The sequence below is a fragment of the Engystomops pustulosus genome, chromosome 1 (assembly GCF_040894005.1).
Source record: "Engystomops pustulosus chromosome 1, aEngPut4.maternal, whole genome shotgun sequence".
NCBI lineage: Eukaryota > Metazoa > Chordata > Amphibia > Anura > Leptodactylidae > Engystomops > Engystomops pustulosus.
Window position 1 is genome coordinate 127,343,657 of NC_092411.1, and position 21,637 is coordinate 127,365,293.

At 40.3% G+C, this 21,637-nt stretch overlaps 1 protein-coding gene across 8 annotated transcripts in view; it reads left to right on the forward strand.

Moving 5' to 3' along the window:
- The window catches only part of LINGO2 (leucine rich repeat and Ig domain containing 2), an 840,065-nt gene that overhangs the window by 326,073 nt on the left and 492,355 nt on the right, over positions 1 to 21,637 (forward strand). For 5 of the 8 annotated variants that reach the window (XR_011855854.1, XM_072153017.1, XM_072153028.1 and 2 more), the window contains one exon: positions 14,389 to 14,437. The exons of 2 other annotated variants lie outside the window; for them this stretch is intronic. The gene's annotated coding sequence lies outside the window, so the exon portion shown is untranslated. Of the gene's footprint in view, positions 1 to 14,388; positions 14,438 to 14,936; positions 15,064 to 21,637 lie in introns of those variants that run through there. One more of the 8 variants, XM_072153073.1, reaches the window with a different exon arrangement.

Here is a 21,637-nt window from a genome sequence, read left to right on the forward strand (position 1 = left end):
AACAGATGCGCAAGAAGCGCTGAAATAATATCCCTAAATGGTAAAAGTTTGCCAGTATATTTTGTGGATAACACAGCAGGGTGGCGACAAAGTTAGCAACTTTGATGTGGAATCCATGAAAACAACCCAAATTTCTGCCTGACACACCTCGTTTGATAAAGGGACGATGTATGGAGGCAGCTATATGGACGACTTTTGGAGGTAGCAATGGAGACAACGTGTGGAGGCTGCTATGGAGACAATTTAATTTGGATAGTGCCTGTATGTGGCAGTCCCAAACATTTTTCAAACCAGAGGAGCAGGTAGGTGGCCCTCCAGTAAAATGGAATAGATTGAGTGCCTGTATGTGGCAGTCCCAAAAATGTTTCAAACCAGAGGAGCAGGTAGGTGGCCCTGCAGTAAAATGGAATAGATTGAGTGCCTGTATGTGGCACTCACAAAAATTGTTTCAAACAGAGGACCGGGTAGGTGGCCCTCCAGAAAAATTAAATGCATGAAGTACTATAGCAAGAGCCAGTGGGCCCTGTCAAAAAATAGCCATTTTCCTCTGCTTTACTGTACAAAGAGGAGGAGAAGGAGGAAAATGAGGAGGAGGAGGAGTGGATCAATTATTCAGGTTGAGCTTCCTTCACCTGGTGGAGATTGGAAATTCTGAGAAATCCAGCCTTTATTCATTTTAATAAGCGTCAGCCTGTCAGCGCTGTCAGTCGACAGGCGTGTACGCTTATCGGTGATGATGCCACCAGCTGCACTGAAAACCCGCTCGGACAAGACGCTAGCGGCAGGGCAGGCAAGAACCTCCAAGGCGTACAGCGCCAGTTCGTGCCACATGTCCAGCTTTGAAACCCAGTAGTTGTAGGGAGCTGTGTGATCATTTAGGACGATGGTATGGTCAGCTACGTACTCCCTCACCATCTTTCTGTAAAGATCAGCCCTACTCTGCCGAGACTGGGGACAAGTGACAGTGTCTTGCTGGGGTGACATAAAGCTGGCAAAAGCCTTGTAAAGCGTACCCTTGCCAGTGCTGGACAAGCTGCCTGCTCGCCTACTCTCCCTCGCTACTTGTCCCGCAGAACTACGCACTCTGCCGCTAGCGCTGTCAGAAGGGAAATACTGTTTCAGCTTGTGCACCAGGGCCTGCTGGTATTCATGCATTCTCACACTCCTTTCCTCTGCAGGGATGAGAGTGGAAAGATTTTGCTTGTACCGTGGGTCCAGGAGAGTGAACACCCAGTAATCGGTGCTGGAATAAATTCTTTGAACGCGAGGGTCACGGGATAGGCAGCCTAGCATGAAATCTGCCATATGCGCCAGAGTACCAACGCGTAAGAATTCACTCCCCTCACTGGCCTGACTGTCCATTTCCTCCTCCTCCAACTCCTCCAACTCCTCTTCTTCTGCCCATACACGCTGAACAGTAAAGGACTCAACAATGGTCCCCTCTTGTGTCTCACCAACATTCTCCTCCTCTTCCTCCTCATCCTCCTCCACCTCCACCTCCTCCGATATGCGCTGAGAAACAGACCTGAGGGTGCTTTGGCTATCAACAAGGGAATATTCTTCCCCTGTCTCTTGTGACGAGCGCAAAGCTTCCGACTTCATGCTGACCAGAGAGTTTTTCAACAGGCCAAGCAGCGGGATGGTGAGGCTGATGATGGCGGCATCGCCACTGACCATCTGTGTTGACTCCTCAAAGTTACTCAGCACCTGACAGATATCAGACATCCACGTCCACTCCTCATTGTAGACTTGAGGAAGCTGACTGACCTGACTACCAGTTCTGGTGGAAGTTGACATCTGGCAGTCTACAATCGCTCTGCGCTGCTGGTAAACTCTGGATAACATGGTCAGTGTTGAATTCCACCTCGTGGGCACGTCGCACAACAGTCGGTGAGCGGGCAGTTGGAGGCGGCGCTGCGCTGCCCTGAGAGTGGCAGCATCTGGGCTGGACTTCCTGAAATGCGCACAGATGCGGCGCACCTTCGTGAGCAAATCAGACAGATTGGGGTATGTCTTGAGGAAACGCTGAACTATCAGATTTAACACATGGGCCAGGCATGGCACATGTGTCAGTCTGCCGAGTTGCAGAGCCGCCACCAGGTTACGGCCGTTGTCACACACAACCATTCCCGGCTTGAGGTTCAGCGGTGCCAGCCACAGATCAGTCTGCGCCGTGATGCCCTGTAATAGCTCTTGGGCGGTGTGCCTTTTGTCGCCTAGGCTCAGCAGTTTGAGCACCGCCTGCTGTCGCTTAGCGGCGGCACTGCTGCTGTGCCTAGAGCTACCGACTGATGGCGCCGTGCCCACGGATGGTAGTTCGGAGGAGGAGGTGGAGGAGGGGTGGGAGGAGGAGGAGGCATAGTAGGCCTGAAACACCTGGACCGAGGTAGGCCCCGCAATCCTCGGCGTCGGCAGTATATGAGCAGCCCCAGTGTCAGACTCGGTCCCAGCGTCCACCAAGTTAACCCAATGTGCCGTCAGCGATATATAGTGGCCCTGCCCGGCAGCACTCGTCCACGTGTCCGTGGTCAGGTGGACCTTGTCAGAAACGGCGTTGGTCAGGGCACGGATGATGTTGTCTGACACGTGCTGGTGCAGGGCTGGGACGGCACATCGGGAAAAGTAGTGGCGGCTGGGGACCGAATACCGAGGGGCGGCCGCCGCCATGAGGTTGCGAAAGGCCTCGGTCTCTACTAGCCTATAGGGCAGCATCTCCAGGCTAAGCAATCTGGAGATGTGCACATTAAGGGCTTGGGCGTGCGGGTGGGTTGCACTATATTTGCGTTTTCGCTCCAGCGTCTGGGGTATGGAGAGCTGAACGCTGGTGGATGCTGTGGAGGATCGTGGAGGCGACGATGGGGTTTTTGTGGCAGGGTCCTGGGCAGGGGGCTGACTAGCAGCTGACACAGGGGAAGGAGCAGTGGTGTGCACGGCCGGAGGTGAACGGGCTTGTTGCCACTGAGTGGGGTGTTTAGCATTCATATGCCTGCGCATACTGGTGGTAGTTAAGCTAGTAGTGGTGGAACCCCTGCTGAGCCTGGTTTGGCAAATGTTGCACACCACAGTCCGTCGGTCATCCGGTGTTTCCTTAAAGAACCTCCAGACTTCTGAAGATCTAGCCCTCGCCGCAGGAGCCCTCGCCACGGGAGCTTCACTAGTTGACACATTTGGCGCTGATGCACCAGCTCTGGCCCTGCCTCTCCGTCTGGCCCCACCACTGCCTCTTCCAACCTGTTCTGGTCGAGGACTCTCCTCCGTCTCAGAAGCACTGTGTTCACCCGGCCTCTCAACCCAGCTTGGGTCTGTCACCTCATCATCCTCCGATCCCTCAGTCTGCTCCCCCCTCGGACTTCCTGCCCTGACAACAACTTCCCCACTGTCTGACAACCGTGTCTCCTCATCGTCGGACACCTCTTTACACACTTCCACTACGTCAAGAAGGTCATCATCACCCACAGACTGTGACTGTTGGAAAACCTGGGCATCGGAAAATTGCTCAGCAGCAACCGGACAAGTGGTTTGTGACTGTGGGAAGGGTCCAGAAAACAGTTCCTCAGAGTATGCCGGTTCAAATGCCAAATTTTCCTGGGAGGGGGCAGACTGGGGGGGAGGAGGCTGAGGTGCAGGAGCTGGAGGAGTGGCGATTTCGGTGACATGGGTGGACTGCGTGGAAGACTGACTGGTGGTGGACAAATTGCTCGAAGCATTGTCAGCAATCCACGACATCACCTGTTCGCACTGTTCTGGCCTCAACAGTGCTCTACCACGAGTCCCAGTAACTTCAGACATGAACCTAGGGAGTGTAGCTCTGCAGCGTTCCCCTGCTCCCTCATCAGCAGGTGGTGTCTCACCCCGCCCAGGACCACGGCCTCTGACCCCTGCAGTAGTTGGACGCCCACGTCCCCGCCCTCGTCCTCTACCCCTAGCCCTCGGGTTAAACATTTTTAAAATGAGAGTTATAACTTTATTTTTTTTTTTACTTTTTTTTGTTTTTTTTTGTGTTTTTTTTTTTTTTTTGTGTTTTTTGTTTTTTTTTGAGTTTTTAAAACCAAACAATGCTATCCTATTGCTATGGCTATTTTCTAGCCAAGTATCAAAGCACACTACTATGCCAGATGAGATGACACTGAGTTAGTGCCTAATTGAAATCCAACCCCTACTAAATTTTCCCACTTCGGTCTTTGCTATGGATATGTGCGTCACTAAGCGCAGAACACAGCGGTCGCAAGTCTCACTACAAATTGCTCAGAATTGGCTAGTACATGCACTGCAGAAAGTACAGCCACCAGCAGATCAACCAGAAATCAAATATATAGAACACTACTGTATGCGTAAGTAAGCTCTTTGTATTCTCCTATGGCTATTTTCTAGCCAAGTATCAAAGCACACTACTATGCCAGATGAGATGACACTGAGTTAGTGCCTAATTGAAATCCAACCCCTACTAAATTTTCCCACTTCGGTCTTTGCTATGGATATGTGCGTCACTAAGCGCAGAACACAGCGGTCGCAAGTCTCACTACAAATTGCTCAGAATTGGCTAGTACATGCACTGCAGAAAGTACAGCCACCAGCAGATCAACCAGAAATCAAATATATAGAACGCTACTGTATGCGTAAGTAAGCTCTTTGTATTCTCCTATGGCTATTTTCTAGCCAAGTATCAAAGCACACTACTATGCCAGATGAGATGACACTGAGTTAGTGCCTAATTGAAATCCAACCCCTACTAAATTTTCCCACTTCGGTCTTTGCTATGGATATGTGCGTCACTAAGCGCAGAACACAGCGGTCGCAAGTCTCACTACAAATTGCTCAGAATTGGCTAGTACATGCACTGCAGAAAGTACAGCCACCAGCAGATCAACCAGAAATCAAATATATAGAACGCTACTGTATGCGTAAGTAAGCTCTTTGTATTCTCCTATGGCTATTTTCTAGCCAAGTATCAAAGCACACTACTATGCCAGATGAGATGACACTGAGTTAGTGCCTAATTGAAATCCAACCCCTACTAAATTTTCCCACTTCGGTCTTTGCTATGGATATGTGCGTCACTAAGCGCAGAACACAGCGGTCGCAAGTCTCACTACAAATTGCTCAGAATTGGCTAGTACATGCACTGCAGAAAGTACAGCCACCAGCAGATCAACCAGAAATCAAATATATAGAACGCTACTGTATGCGTAAGTAAGCTCTTTGTATTCTCCTATGGCTATTTTCTAGCCAAGTATCAAAGCACACTACTATGCCAGATGAGATGACACTGAGTTAGTGCCTAATTGAAATCCAACCCCTACTAAATTTTCCCACTTCGGTCTTTGCTATGGATATGTGCGTCACTAAGCGCAGAACACAGCGGTCGCAAGTCTCACTACAAATTGCTCAGAATTGGCTAGTACATGCACTGCAGAAAGTACAGCCACCAGCAGATCAACCAGAAATCAAATATATAGAACGCTACTGTATGCGTAAGTAAGCTCTTTGTATTCTCCTATGGCTATTTTCTAGCCAAGTATCAAAGCACACTACTATGCCAGATGAGATGACACTGAGTTAGTGCCTAATTGAAATCCAACCCCTACTAAATTTTCCCACTTCGGTCTTTGCTATGGATATGTGCGTCACTAAGCGCAGAACACAGCGGTCGCAAGTCTCACTACAAATTGCTCAGAATTGGCTAGTACATGCACTGCAGAAAGTACAGCCACCAGCAGATCAACCAGAAATCAAATATATAGAACGCTACTGTATGCGTAAGTAAGCTCTTTGTATTCTCCTATGGCTATTTTCTAGCCAAGTATCAAAGCACACTACTATGCCAGATGAGATGACACTGAGTTAGTGCCTAATTGAAATCCAACCCCTACTAAATTTTCCCACTTCGGTCTTTGCTATGGATATGTGCGTCACTAAGCGCAGAACACAGCGGTCGCAAGTCTCACTACAAATTGCTCAGAATTGGCTAGTACATGCACTGCAGAAAGTACAGCCACCAGCAGATCAACCAGAAATCAAATATATAGAACGCTACTGTATGCGTAAGTAAGCTCTTTGTATTCTCCTATGGCTATTTTCTAGCCAAGTATCAAAGCACACTACTATGCCAGATGAGATGACACTGAGTTAGTGCCTAATTGAAATCCAACCCCTACTAAATTTTCCCACTTCGGTCTTTGCTATGGATATGTGCGTCACTAAGCGCAGAACACAGCGGTCGCAAGTCTCACTACAAATTGCTCAGAATTGGCTAGTACATGCACTGCAGAAAGTACAGCCACCAGCAGATCAACCAGAAATCAAATATATAGAACGCTACTGTATGCGTAAGTAAGCTCTTTGTATTCTCCTATGGCTATTTTCTAGCCAAGTATCAAAGCACACTACTATGCCAGATGAGATGACACTGAGTTAGTGCCTAATTGAAATCCAACCCCTACTAAATTTTCCCACTTCGGTCTTTGCTATGGATATGTGTGCCACTAAGAGCTAAACACAACGGTAGCAAGTCCCCCTGCTAATTCCTCACAAAATGGTACTAGATGCAAATTAAAATAAAAAAAGTAGAACGTTATTGTAGCCCTAAGAAGGGCTGTTGGGTTCTTTGAGAATCACTCCTGCCTAACAGTAAGCTAATAGAACACCCTAACGCTTTCCCTGACCAGCAGCAGCTCTCTCCCTAGCGGCATCCAGACACAGAATGATCCGAGCAGCGCGGGCAGCGGCTAGTCTATCCCAGGGTCACCTGATCTGGCCAGCCAACCACTGCTATCGACGTGTAAGGGTACCACGTCATGCTGGGTGGAGTGCAGAGTCTCCTGGCTTGTGATTGGCTCTGTTTCTGGCCGCCAAAAAGCAAAACGGTGGGAGCTGCCATTTTCTCGAGCGGGCGAAGTATTCGTCCGAGCAACGAGCAGTTTCGAGTACCCTAATGCTCGACCGAGCATCAAGCTCGGACGAGCATGTTCGCTCATCTCTATTCACGAGTTTTGATTTTAAACGTTGTTTAATAGAAGTCTTGTTTTAATAATTGACCAATGGGTCTCATTGAGATCGCCTTAAGACCTTTTTGGTATATAGTTTATATAACTATAATGTATAGTGTAATATATAGTATAACACACAATGACACACTTCAGCTCTGTTACATATAACATATGCTCTGATATATCTGAGCTATAACACACACAGAGTGCCCCCCCCCCCCCGGATCTTATATTATCTGTTGCTTTTAGAAAAAGTCTCTGTACAATGCTGCTTGATGGCAGGAAGTGTCCGTCTGTGTCTGTGTGTAGAATCTTGCAGAGAAGGGTAGAGGGGCTGGAGACAGAGAGAAGAAGCAGACAGAAGCCATTCATGAGAAGAATTTGCTATGCAAAACCATAATGGTCACAACTGAAATTGTGTACACCAGAACGTTTGGAACTCGTGTCTTCGGATAAGTTAGCAGATGAACGGAAACATCTGCAATGTGTTCTTCAGTGAAGAACACATTGCAGATGTTTCCGTACATCTGCTAACTTATCAGAAGACATTAGTACAGAAAGGTGTTCTTCACAATAGTATGTGAAGAACAATATGTGTGAAGAACACATTGCAGATGTTTAACACGGGTCATTCTCCTTTTTGAAGTTCCACGAATATTCCATTAAAATAATAAAAAAAAAGAAACAGGACTGACTTCCTTATTTCTCAAGTCCCCTTAAAAAATGCTCGAGTCTCCTATTGACTTCAATGGGGTTCGTTATGCGATACAAGCACTCGAGCATCGGGAAAAGTTTGACTCGAATAACGAGCACACATTTTGGTGCTCGCTCATCTCTAGTCCCCGGTCATGTGATGTCACACAGGTGTATGGTTTGATAGTATGACAGAGAGCAATCAGAGATGTGTGACATCAAATGACCATGGGCCGATGTTTATCCACAGGAAGTAATCAATGAAGCTTCTTGTTGAATTACAGCAAGTAGAGATTGAGAAGATTTAGTACGCAAAGTATATTGTATAGGGAATTTAATAACCTTTCATTACACAAACAATATAATTAATTTTTTGAAAGTGGACAACCCCTTTAACCCAGCAACAGAGCATAGTACTGTATTGCAAATATATGTTGTATTGCTGACTTTCTAAGATTCTCATAGCTTCAATCTCTATTATTCCTATGTTGCTTTTTTAACCCATTTCATTAAGGAGAAAATAATAATTACCGAACTATGATTTTGCGTTTTGTACAAAACCATTAGCATTAAAATGCTTCTAAAAGCTTTTTCCTAATATTACCCTAATTGCAATGTACACTTCTCCATTTCCAAGCAATCATTATTTTTATTCTGCATTTATTCATTTTCATTGTTCCCATATGTTATGTGAGCCATTTATTCCTCTACCCAGTTGACTCGCTTATGTCAGCTCAGTGACCTGCTAAATGGACATGAAGTGAAAATGGTCAGCAGAGCAGTTCTTAGTGCTCCGAGAGCTGTGTGCACATTTGCTTCCATATGGGCTTACAATTGCATACTGTCACTGGGATTAGAAGGATGTATAAATTACACTGTGTTATGCAAATCCATTTTTTCATTACTGATGCAAAGCAGAGGAGCCCCACAGTATACCAAACACTAACATTTTGTCTCTGAGTGCTCAAAGACATAAAATAAATGAGCCATGGCCGTTGATTGTCTTTGGCCTGCATTATCTGTACAGGAACTATTAAGGATGCTTTTCCGTCTACCTTTCATGCTTCATTTTCCCACACAGCCTAATGAAGAGCTTCACTTAAAGCATAATGTGCTGCTCTCTTGAAAGAACATTTTATGACACTAAAAAGCTATACTTGTTTATTAAGGTATTTTAGTGCCGCTTTTATTACCTTATTGCAATGTACTGATTGGAATAATAGCACGTCTATGTAGAGGAAGGTGATAGGTTTATAATGGGTTATGTCGAAGCCATACATTTCCCCAAAGAACAAATTCACATTCATTTCAGCTAGAAAGATGATACATTTTGATAAAAGACATCTTACATGTAGTTTGGAATTCAGAAAAAAATCTGGTTTTATTTGCAATCAAAAATTAAATGTATTAAATGTTTTGAAGCTTATTTTCTTTAAAATAAGCATATAATTTAAGAGTTGACAAAATCTGATTGATTTACAAGTTGTACAGTCAACTAAAAATACTACATTTAGTGGGCTTTTGGAACCATTAGGATTTTAAAGTAAAGCTTTGGAAAGAAAATAGACCTTAAGAATAGGGAAGAGGGGACCCAATCCTCAATGTTCAGGTTTGTGTTGAATTCTGAGTTTCCAGAAGTGAAGAATAAGTATTTGGGCTCACCCCCGACAATAGCACCCATGATCAGTGCTGGCAGTGATCTATGGTTTTTACCATTAAAGTGCCCTAGTGTGAATGCCTACAGGTTCACACTGAGCACATGTGACAGACCCTGTCAAACATTCTGCTGCCGTCAACATCCTCCCGGAATACCACTTTGGCAATGGGTCAGTAATAGTGTGGAACATTTTTTGGAAGTTCATATAGCACTGTATGTGCTAGCCAGAGGTTCCCTGAATGCCATTAGGTACAGGAATGGAATCCTTAGACCCATTGCGAGACTAAATACAGGTGCAGTGGACCCTGTGTTTTATGTGACTTACCTGAATCCAATTGAGCACATCTGATAAATTTTGTTGTTCCATCCACCAATGCAGCATCACACCAAAAGGTGCCCAAGAGGTGCTTTAATCTAGGTCAGGGAGGATATCACTCAGGAGAATATCTGCTGCCTCCTCAGGAGCATGCCCAGGCATTCTAGGGAGGTCATAAAGGTATGTGCACTGTATAAGACAACTTGGCCTACATTTTTACATCATCAAAGGTGGAGTCTCTAGAAAACTGTACAGGCGGTCCCCTACTTAATGACACCCGACTTACAGATGACCCCTAGTTAAAGACGGAAACCCTCTGCCTACTGTGACCTCTGGTGAAGCTCTCTGGAAGCTTTATTATAGTCCCAGACTTCAATGATCAGCTGTAAGGTGTCTGCAATGAAGCTTTATTGATAATCCTTGGTCCAAATACAGCAGAAAAGTTTGAAACTCCAATTGTCACTGGGGAAAAAAAAGTTGTCTGTATCTACAATTATAAAATATACAGTTTCAATTTACATACAAATTCAACTTAAGAACAACATATGAAACCTATCTTGTATGTAACTGCCTATGTCAGTTCTAGGCACAGTTACCAGAATATAACTGAGCAATGATATAACACTTTATTATAAGTCATGATGCTGAGATTTTTATTTTTATGGGAAACACAACAGAATTGTACAAATATCAAGTTTCAGCTAAACATTTGAACTTTTAGTGTATAAATTAGCAGCACACATGGACAAAGATGGCAGGAAAACATTTTTCTTTGAATCTTTTTGAGAATCTTTTAAACATAAAACATGATTAGTTTAGCCATTTTAAATCTACCTGAAACATATGATAATATTAGTAAGTACTATCTATTTCCAAAGCAGTGGATGTCTCCGTACGTGTACTTTCCCTCTTTAATCATCTCTTTCCTATTTTCCATTAAACCAGATGAACAGGAACTCTTATGAGGCAAAACTTTGTCTCACATGAGCCAGAAGACAAATCGCCACAATCTATCAGCCCTATTATTTTTCGAATGGTTCTACTTTCTTTTGTATTAAAACGCTCTAACTATATACTAGAATTTTATTAATTTTCACCACTGGGCTTTGTAAGTAGTAAATTGAAAATGGAACGCAAGAATAAATTTGGTTTGCATCTGTTTTATTATACAGAAAAAAGCTTATTTAAAGTCTGGAACAGATTCCAGTAAGCATTCAAGTGCCATGATATAACTCATTTGATTAGACTTTGCACTCAATACAAAACACCTATTGCAGAAAGGTCGTGCTGCATCTGCCTAGCTGTCACACCAATACCTCTGTGAGTGCTAGCTGCCGCTACTTCTTTTTCTGTGTATACTGAAACTCATTTGGTTTGATCCAAAATGCTATTTCCAAAATAACTGTAGAAGAAGAGTGTTTTGTCAACTGATTGCCATTTTGCAGATGCTCTTTTTTCCCTACAGAACATGATTTCTCATGCTGGGAGAGAAATAGTTTCTTAAATGAGAATTATTTAACCCCTCTATGTGGAACAGGTGCAACGCTTTTAAAACTAACAAAAGGCAACTGCTTTAATACATCTATAATCAGGCTTATCTTATTATAGTGCTGGTTAAATTAGCAGACATCATGTTGAACCTGCCATAGCCTTTCCATGCTTCACCGTGTCCCAGCAGAGATAGTTACAGGGGGTTTATCTTAGAGAGAGCAATGTCCTACAATGTTCAGAACACTTTGTTTCATTATTAATATTTTTTACTCCTGGTAAGTCACAAACTCCACTGTGTTTTAAGCAGCATGAGCAGAGATGGCACAGAAAGTGAGCAATTATAAATTCACCTATAAGTCTGGCAAACAGTAATAATGTAAGGCAATTGCAAAAAAATCACTTTATAATTATATTTTGTAATCTTATTTCTATGATTATATGATACACATGAATAGTATTAACTTTTAATATACTTTATGATTATGAAAGATATTCTATATGAATCTATTTTTATTGTTTAGATAGAAAAGAAATGGCAATTTGCTTGGATTGTTTTCTGAAATGCTTTTGTATAAATAGTCTTATAAGATAGTATCATAATATAATATTCAGTATAGCAGGGGATCTGAGACCTTATGTGTCAGATATATATATGTGACATATAAAAGTATACATCAGTTCAGTAATGTTTTCAAAGTCTGTAGAAAAAAAAGAACAGAAAGTCAAGCTGCTGCCATCACTCAATCTAAACTCATGAAGCAGAGCTGAGACATGTAAGGAAAACTGCCTCACCATTCCAAGCCATAAGGTTAATTCGAAATAAAGCGATTGGACTGATGGCAGAAAAGACAATAGTAGGATCCCCACTGCTCATCTATGTAAGTTAAAGGAGTTTAGTAAATTGATGAGAACATAGTGCTTGTTTCTTCACTTAGTACAAGCAAACCAACCTGCATAGCCTACAAGATAATGCAAAATGAATTAAGGTACCTGAATAAACCATGGGATACATTGATTGCAAAATAAATACGGTCTCCAAAATAAGCAACTGAAGTCTCAGTTAAGACTACAGGACCCAAAATGCATGAAAATAAAAACCAAGATACCCCAAAATTCCATCCCCAACAAAACTACTTGAACCACCCCCATCATGCCTCCTAAATATATTTTATATCATTCTGGTTCTGTTCTCTTATAAATGTTTTGTTCACATTCAACTCAGTGCCAGCTTTTGTTTATGTTGACCTGCTTTTTTTTGTGAGAGAGATGTTGTTTGTTATAGTTGGGGTATTTTGATCATAGCGACTGTTCAGACTGTTATTCTGCCTTTGTGATTTTGTTCTTTGTTGCTATTTCTCCTGTGACCCAACTTGTTGACTATTCCTTTTCTGTTTATTATATTTGTCAAGTTACTTGTGTTAACTTTGGTGAAGCTAGGACCTCTTTCTAGTTGTCCCATACCATTTAGGTTACAAAGAAGCAGGAAGCTTGGCTCAGTATCATGGATCACGGTCTGTGTCCTTTCCATTACACACAGACTTTAACAATGGAAATCCTTATTAGAATCTCCTGAAAATTAAAGACTACTTTTAAGACACTAATACAGAGTAGCTCACACTTTTTTACAGAGCTTTACAGTTTTGTGAACATATCTGTGAAGAGCCCTTTAACATTCACATCTACATTGCCGTGTCATTATGCACAAAGTTATTTTGCTATTTAAAAAGTACTAGAATAATACCCTATGCAATTTTTATAAATTGGTGTCTCTTTTGCAGTTTTAGGAATTATGATACATTGAAGATTATTTGTTACTGACTTAAAGGGGTATTCACATTCAGTTTGATTCATCTGCCATATATAAACATTTCTTCAATTAAAGAAATTTATTTTAAAAAATTTACATGGGTGAAAATAGTTTCTCATCAATGTAGTCATATGGTCCCTTAGAAACAAGATTGTGTTCTTGGATACGGCCACCACTGCTGGAGGGATTGCCCAAAGAAACAAAAGGTTTTTGTATTTGAAATGTGCGTGAATTACTGTATGTCCCACAGCCGTTCTGTGGTAACAAACCTTGACTCCTGGTGGTCAGGCAGGGCACAATAGCGCATGTATGGCCACTTCTGCCAAAATGTGAGGTGGTCGTATCCGAGGAAGCTATCTGGTTTCTAAGGAACAATATGGCTACATTTATGAGAAATTATCTTCACACAGGAACATTTTTTAATAACATCCAATTGAAGAAATGTTTACATGTGGCAAATGAATTAAATGTGAATGCCAAGATAGGAATACCCCTTTAATGTCAGTCATGATATTTCCCCCACTGGTGCACTGCACGAAACTAAGATGTTTCGACTCTAGGTATATCCCGTTCACAGATTAATCTTACACCATGAACCTATAATAAATGGGCTCAGGCCCACAGCAAGCACAATCTCTCGTACCCACTTGTCACAAGGGTTGTAGTGGAGAAAAAAGAGGGGATTTATCATTAAAATTAGTTTTTTACTTGGTTGTCTATGTTAAAAGTTGAATTTATCAAGTTAAGTATGTTGAACTAAATTTTTTTTTTATTTGTCTCATAATATTGTTTTTTTTTTCCGCAAAATGTTCTTTTTTTTTTTGGAACACACACGTCCCTCTAAAGAGCAATTGGTCTTAATAAATTTGGTAGTGGTAGTAGTATTGTAAAAACTAGTCAAAACAAATAATGAATTTGGCGCAAGCAGGGTCTATTTTAAAGTGACTTTATGCTGTCCTATGTTCATTTGTCGCAATGGAGAGTCACAAAACAGCTTTTAAACTTCAACTGCACCAAAACAACGGCAAACATAGAAAAAAAAGGATAAAAAATTCCCTCACAGGTTCAATCTGTTTGTCACATTAAGTTCATGCATTTTTCATGCCTACAAGGCCACTATAATTTAGGCCTCCAATGCAAGGTATGTACAACAATAAGATATTCTACTAAAGCTTATAAAGGTCATTGAATGAAGGTTACGACTTCAGTGCTTTGGTATTTACAGTGCTTTTGGTGATATAAAATGGATTTGATTAACAAACCTGTACTTTTTTGTTAATTTTGGGTGAAATATTTGAATTCATATGGAGTTTTTCATGTATGTATAATCCAAAGGAATTCAAAGTATATTAATATAAAAACAGTGTTTGAATAGTATTTACATCTGAAGTAAATAATCTGATTATACCTTTTTTTCTTCTATTTATCATTGTAACAGACTGAAAAAGCAGTTAAAGTAGAATGTTGACCTCGATATGACTATAAAGGTAAGACCTTCTACTGCTGACACAAATAAATGATTTTAGAGTATATACATTATATACAGTGCTACAGATGGATCCAATGGTACAGGTGAATAAGTGTCGAAATGTCACCAGAAATCAAGTACTCATTAGCAAACATTTGATTAGTCTGAAGATCTCACTGATTTTGAGAGTACTTTAATAGAAAGCTACCATTGTGACAAATCTACTATATCCTATAAGTTGTATCTATCTAACCATTATCTATCTCCTATCATCTATCTAGCTATCTATATATATAATCTGCTTTATATTTATGCATCTGTAAATCTATATCTTCTTTCATATTTATCTTCTATCATCAATCTACCTATCATCTGTCGATCTCCTATACAATTCTCCTACAGTCATGTATTACAGATTTCTTTACCATACTACTGTTTGTAAATTGCAGTGTTATTATAGTGCAATTTTACTGAATGTGACCGTTCATAAAATAGTATTATTTTTGGGCCCCACTTTTAGTTTTGCCCATGAACCAACTTTGTCTAAAACCAACCCTGCATTTGCCTATCATTGGGGGAACAGGAAGTCCCTTTCCTATACCAGCATCACTGTACACAAATCAAGGTCATTCAAGGCATATTTGGGTAAGTTTCCTCTGGATGAACATGACTGGCTAAGGCACAGCTCCGATTTCTCAACTCCAATTATTTTAACAGATAGTCGGGCCATCTCATCCAACATCAGTTCTTTTAATAACTGATGTTCTTTTGGATGAATGGTCAAAATTTGGCTGAATATTGATGTTTCTGCATACAAATAAAAGTAATTATAGGTGTAATGTCTACATGCCCCAATACTTTTTTCCTTTGCAAGTCTCTCTTCAACTTCAGACCAATGAAGTTTCTCTAGTTCACTTAGATGTAAATATTATTTAGTGGTATAATTAATTAAATGTCATCCTTTCATTTTATACCTTTTTTTTACAGTTTAATTTTTGATGCTCAAAGCATGACAAAAAATTTGAAGCCATTCTTTATTTTTGTATCAGAAATCAGTAGTGCAGGTCATAAAAGTAAACTTTATAATACAGTGTCTAAATGAAACATTATTCCGTGGATACAGGTTTTCTTTGCCCTCCTGCTGTGAGTAGTGTTACTGAAAGCTGTTCTTATGTTCACATGCAGTAGCCCAACGCTTTGAATACCAAGACAAAATATAGCTTTGTAAAAAACAACTTTTCCCAATTTATTTGATTCAGACACACTGATAGGTGTGGGTAGGAAGGAGAAAAAAAAAAGTCAAAGAGGTATAGACAGCATCTTAGGCCAATCCCATAAAAGTGAATGGAGCTGTATGGCACACGATCAACATGCCACTTCACCCAATTATAATAACGAGATGTACATCCTCCGAATAGTTGAGGCATCCTATTTTCATCATCAGAGATGGTCTAAGTAGTCATATCCACATTGTAGATTTGGAATAACTTCCTTTAATAAATTGCAAAGTATAATATTAATGTTTGCGCTACTGAGTTTGAAATGTTAAATGTTTAGCAACTTTAGTAACTTTAAATAAAAATAAGGAAGAACGATGGCCCCACGAAGGCTATGTTTAGACCTGTATCTTGGTAATTCATAACATGACTCCCTGTTACCAAGTCATGTTGTTAATAAAGTTAACTGTAAGTAAAATATAAACACATCACACATAGAAAAAACAGGGAGAATAATGTAACATTGGCTTCTACATGAACATTGACAAACATATTAATGAGATGCTGCAGTTAGTAATACAGTATGTATTCTTTAATAAACTTCTCAATAAACCAATATTGATTTATATAAACAATAATAAGACTTAATGCTGGGGAACACCTTACATATTCAAGAGTAATATGAATAATAACATATGCAATACTGTCAAATCTGTCCTTGGGTGCATAACACAGGATGAAATCATCCAAAAGTTGTAAATATCACCTATCAAAGATGCTGTAATTGTCTTATTTACAATACAATACAACTTTATTGATCCCCTGGGGAAAAATAATTTTGTACATAGTGTTTTGGCAATTGTTACACAGTTAGACACAGGTTTAACAATACAAATACATAAATACTTTTAGAGGCGTGTTCTTACATTTTGCTAGACATTTTGACGTTGCGATACAGCACAATACAAGTTACATGACACATTACATTACATATGAAGTACCAAAAATATACCAGTCACAATAACACAGACAGACTAGATAGACATGTATAGGGGATATTACGCTAGGGATGCCATTGCAGTCTTGTGGAGAACTGCTGCTGTGGGTATTGATTTTGCAGAAGAGGCACAGCCCGAAGCTCTGCCTGGCTGTAGCTGCCACTGGAGCCATGGTGCAGCATTCTCCTGACTTGCTTTTAGGCTCTGGTTGTGATCACTTACATTTCAGGTCCTCTGATGAAACTGCTACTGATGCTGTGTGTGACATGTAGCCGCTGCTGCTGATGATCCACTTGGCGGGAGTGAGAGGCCAAGTTAATGTCGCAGGGCTGTTTGAGAGGGGTAGGGGTTCAAAAGCTGGAGCCAATGCGCAGGCAGCCACCTACAGTGGTGCCATCTTAACAGTGCATCTTTTCCACTCCAAGTACACAAGATTTGGATTGGGAACGGCGATGGATGAAAGAAGTTATTTTGTTTCCCGGATATGATTTAAAATAAAGAGTTAAGCATGTTCTTACAGATAATGTCCCTTTGTTCCCTTCTGGTTCAATTCTGGAATAATTCAGTACACTTAAATAGTTACACTGGGTAAGACTACGGTCAGGTATGACCTGTAGTCTCCAATTTATACAACTTAGTTACAACTATCAGGTCTTAATCAAGTGGGTGGAGAGACCCAGAAAAAAGTCAGGAAGTCTCCATGCTGAACATGGAAACAGATTTGCATTTACATATACAAATAACATGAAAGGTGCAGACAAAGACAAGAGGTGCTGGGACTTCTGGTGCCAAATTAAGCAGACATATCAATAACATGAAAGGTGCAGACAAAGACAAGAGGTTCTGGGACTTCTGGTGCCAACTTAAGCAGACATATCTATTAATTAGAGAAATGAGTGATAGTGAGAGCAGGTGAAAGAGATATTAAAAAGATGATGATAATGGAATACAAGGCCATATTCTATATTGCTACATTCTGGAATAATTATGTACACTTAAATAGTTAGACTTAGAAAAGCTACACTGGGTAAGACCACCTCTTGTCTTTCTTGTCTTCTTAACAAATACTTTTTAGTAAATAATAGAAACTGGAACATCCCTTTAAGTGAGCCTTATTTAGCTGTCTAAAAGGGTTAAAACTTTATTAATGTTTACTTATAGAGGGCTTATTATGTGAATGAGGATAATATAATAGTGTATGAAGGCTGCTATAGACATGGATTTATAAAACATAAGCAGTCTAATTTCCAATATTATAAAATTGATGTGTCCTATTTATGCATTGTGTGTAATCTTAGGTATTTTTTAAAATGACTTCAATTATTGAAATTAAATGTTCTTGTACGAATTATGTATTGGCTTGAAAGCATGGTCTCTGGAGAAATCAGACTTGGTAAAAGCCAAAATGTATTGTATTCAGGGATTAGCAAACACATGAGCTAGTGGCTGGAAAATTAGAATTTGGATTTTACTGTATTTAAAAAAAGGCTTCCACCATTAATCTGAAATATAGGGGAACTATTAATTATTGCACAATGCAAAAAAACACATTTTGATTTTTTTTTCTAAATGACTTCTTGTTTAATTTGTGCCATCTGTGCAAAAATGTCAAGCCTTGGTTAAAAATACATTTTCCTTTCACATTCAATGCTAATAAAATATTGGAGAATGAAAAAGAAACAAAAATGTCAGACAACTCAGGTGTAGCAGTCTTTATCTTTACACCCAGTGAATGTTATTAACTTATGCACTTATCTTACAGTAAGTAAGTGTATCAGAATGAAACATGATGTTAATTGCATGGAGCCCTATAGCATGAAACATTGTCTGTAAAGTTACAGATTGTCTCATTTGTAGGTTTATTAAACCATCTTTTTTTTATAAACTGGCTTCCAAACTCCAGTCTTGATAAATGTCCTGCAATGTATGACACTGGTTTGGCAATGTTTATTTCTACAACAGTGTAATATCCACAGATGTCCCCATTGCAGTTTATCGGCTGCACATGCCATCATGAGAGATAGTCGCCTTTCTCATACATACAGCAAAGCAGATGAACAAACAGCAAATCTTACTACAGACCCTAACATACCGTATTTTTCAGACTATAAGACGCTTCTCACTATAGGACACACCAAAGATTTAGGCTTCCAAAAAAAGGAAAAATATATGTTACACCAATTAAAATATCCCTGTTGGGATAAAGTACAGCACCCACAGACATACATTTGCACACACAGCACTGCATCATCCATAGTTACACGCACTCAACCCTGCATCATCCATAGTTACACGCACTCAACCCTGCATCATCCATTCAGATAACACACAGCTCAGCTACACACAGAACCACACACACAGCTCAGCTACACATAGAACCACACACACAGAGCTCAGCTACACAGAACCACACACACAGCTCAGCTACACGCACAGAACCACACACACACAGAGCCACACACAGAACCACACACACAGCTCAGCTACACACACAGAACCACATACACACAGAACCACACACAAACAGCTCAGCTACACACACAGCACAGCTAAACACACAGCTCAACTACACACACAGAACCACACACAGAGCTCAGCTACACATACAGCTCCGCTACACACAGTGAAACACACACACACACACAGAACCACACACACACAGAACCACACACACACAGCTCAGCTACACACACAGCTCAACTACACACACAGAACTACACACACATACTTCCCCTATTCCCCTTCTTCTTACCCTGCACCAGCGCAGCATGGCAGTATAAGACCTGTGGTGATGTAAGAAGCATGTGATCAGTCACATGATTCTGACATCTTGTGTCTTATAGTCCAAAAAATACGGTAATACAGACCCTAACATATGTGACAAGACCATAACAATAGTACACCCCAAACTCGAGTAGTTACAAAGAGCCTAAGCTAAAATATAAACAGGAATACAGACCATACCAACAATACAGACCCCAAACTAGAAGATTAGTATAGAAGAGCCTAAACCAAACAATAAATAATAATACAGACCTTAACAATAATAAAGGCATCTAGAAGAACAATAGTAATAAAATAGCTTAAAGAAACAATGAATAAGATTACAAAACCCAGACTAAACATAAATGCTGACCCCAGACTAGAAAGTAAATAACAATACAGATACAGAATCAAATATTAAAAAAAGAATCCGTACCCCATACCAGAGGAGAAGAAACGTAACAAAACTATGGAACTTATTAAACTCACACTGTATTCTTTTTGCTCTTAATGTACAATATCTTGTCTTATCTATTAACTGGTTAAGGCCTTGGCCCTTTCCTGTTTTTTCATGTCCATTTTTCACTCCCCACCTTCAAAAATCTATAACTTTTTTATTTTTACACGTAAAGAGCTGTGTGACAGCTTGTTTTCTGTGTAACAAATTGCACTTCATAGTGATGGTATTAAATATTCCATGCCATGTACTCGAAAGCGGGAAAAAAATTCCAAATGCAGTAAAAATGGTGAAAAAAACGCATTTGCGCCATTTTCTTGTGGGCTTGGATATTACGTCTTTCACTGAGCACCCCAAATGACATGTCTACTTTATTCTTTGGGTTGGTATGATTAAGGGGATACCAAATTTGTATAGGTTTTATAATGTTTTCATACAAAAATTAAAACCTCCTGTACAAAAATTATTTTTTTGATTTTGACAACTTCTGGCTCTAATAACTTTTTTATACTTTGGTGAACGGAGCTGTGGGTGGTGTTTTTTTTTGCAAAATTTGATAATATTTTCAATGATATAATCTTTTGATCACTTTTTATAGATTTTTTTATATTTTTCAAAATGGCAAAAAGTGCCATTTTCGACTTTGGGCGCTATTTTCCGTTACGGGGTAAAACACATTGAAAAACCATTAATATATTTTGATAGATCGTGCATTTTCGGAAGCGTTGATAGCTAATGTGTTTATGTTTTTTACTGTTTATTTATATTTATGTCAGTTCTAGGGAAAGGGGGTGATTTGAATTTTTAGGTTTTTTTATTATAATTTTTTTTTAACTTTTTTTATTTTTACTATTTTTCAGACTCCCTAAGGTACTTTGACCCTAGGTTGTCTGATTGATCCTATCATATACTGCCATACTACAGTATGGCAGTATATAGGGATTTTCCTCCTCATTCATTACAATGTGCTATCAGCACATTGTAATGAAGGGGTTAAAACAAAATAAAACTTCAGAAGACCCGAGGCTACCATGGAAATGGATCGCCAGTCCCCGATGACGCCCATGCGTCGCTATCTTTTTGAGGCTGCCATCGCTGTGATAACACCCGCGATCAGTGCGAGCCCTCTCCATGCAGCTCAACCCGACCGCCCCCGTGAATACACGGCAGGAGGGCGCGAACCAGTTAAAATAGTAGCAAAAGCATAAAAATGTGTAACAGTGGCATAACTTGAAGCGGAAAATCTGTGTGTTCTTTATAGTACTAATCTCATATAGCAAAGGTTAACCATATGGGCCACCTAGGTCTCTTGGGCTCTGTTCTGACTGCAAAATATACCCCTGACGTGTAGATACTTTTATCTTGAATCTGATCTATTAGAAAACATTTACAGTTTTGCTGACACTATTTTATCTACCACTAGAGATGAGCAAGCACTAAAATGCTCGAGTGCTCGTTACTCGAGTCGAACTTTTTCCGATGTTTGAGTGCTTGTTTCGAATAACGAACCCCATTGAAGTCAATGGGAGACTCGAGCATTTTTCAATATGTGTGAAGAACACATTGCAAATATTTCCAAACATCTGCTAACTAATCAGAAGACATGAGTGCAGAACAGTGTTCTTCGCAATAGTATGTGAAGAACAATATGTGTGAAGAACATATTACAGATGTTTACATACATCTAACTTAGCAGATGTATGGAAACATCTACAATGTGTTCTTCACATACTATTGCGAAGAACACCATTCTGCTCTCATGTCTTCTGATAAGTTAGCAGATG